Below are 542 nucleotides of genomic sequence, written 5' to 3'. Positions count from 1 at the left end.
CGTTCGTCTGTTCATTGATCTTCGACTCCTGAACCCTCCTTTCGGATATAAGTATTAAATACATATTTTTTACGCATTTTCCGTTATCATCTCTTCGTTATGTTTCTTTATTTTACATCTAGAAATATTGCGTCTAAATAAAACGGTTCTTTATCGGAGTAAAGTAGAAAGTTAGCGTTCGGAAATGTGTCTGATTTAAGATTTCTTTGACTACCAAGAGAACCTCGATTTAGTAGAATTGGACGACTAGGATTAGGGGCAATCTACATTTCGCTGAGTGCCGAAAACACGTAGCCTGAGAGCGATTTTCTTTCCACGAGCGATTCGACGGAGAATCACTGGCAGGGGTGCAACAAACTCCGTCAATAGGGGGTCGAAGCACTCGATACCTCGGTTCGTTTCCCGGCCGGGTTGAGAGTCGCTGGCCCGGCGTTCTCGGTGCAACAAACGACGGACGGCTAGACGGCGGGGGTTGCGGAACGATTGGAGGGTACGGCACGATTGGAGGAACCGTGCGCGCGGGGGTAGTTTTCGGACGGAGA

Source organism: Temnothorax nylanderi, unplaced genomic scaffold (genome assembly GCF_030848795.1).
Source record: "Temnothorax nylanderi isolate EJ_2023f unplaced genomic scaffold, tnyl_v1.0 TNYL_tig0072_pilon, whole genome shotgun sequence".
Taxonomy (NCBI): Eukaryota; Metazoa; Arthropoda; class Insecta; order Hymenoptera; family Formicidae; genus Temnothorax; species Temnothorax nylanderi.
This window is presented reverse-complemented; position numbering follows the sequence as displayed.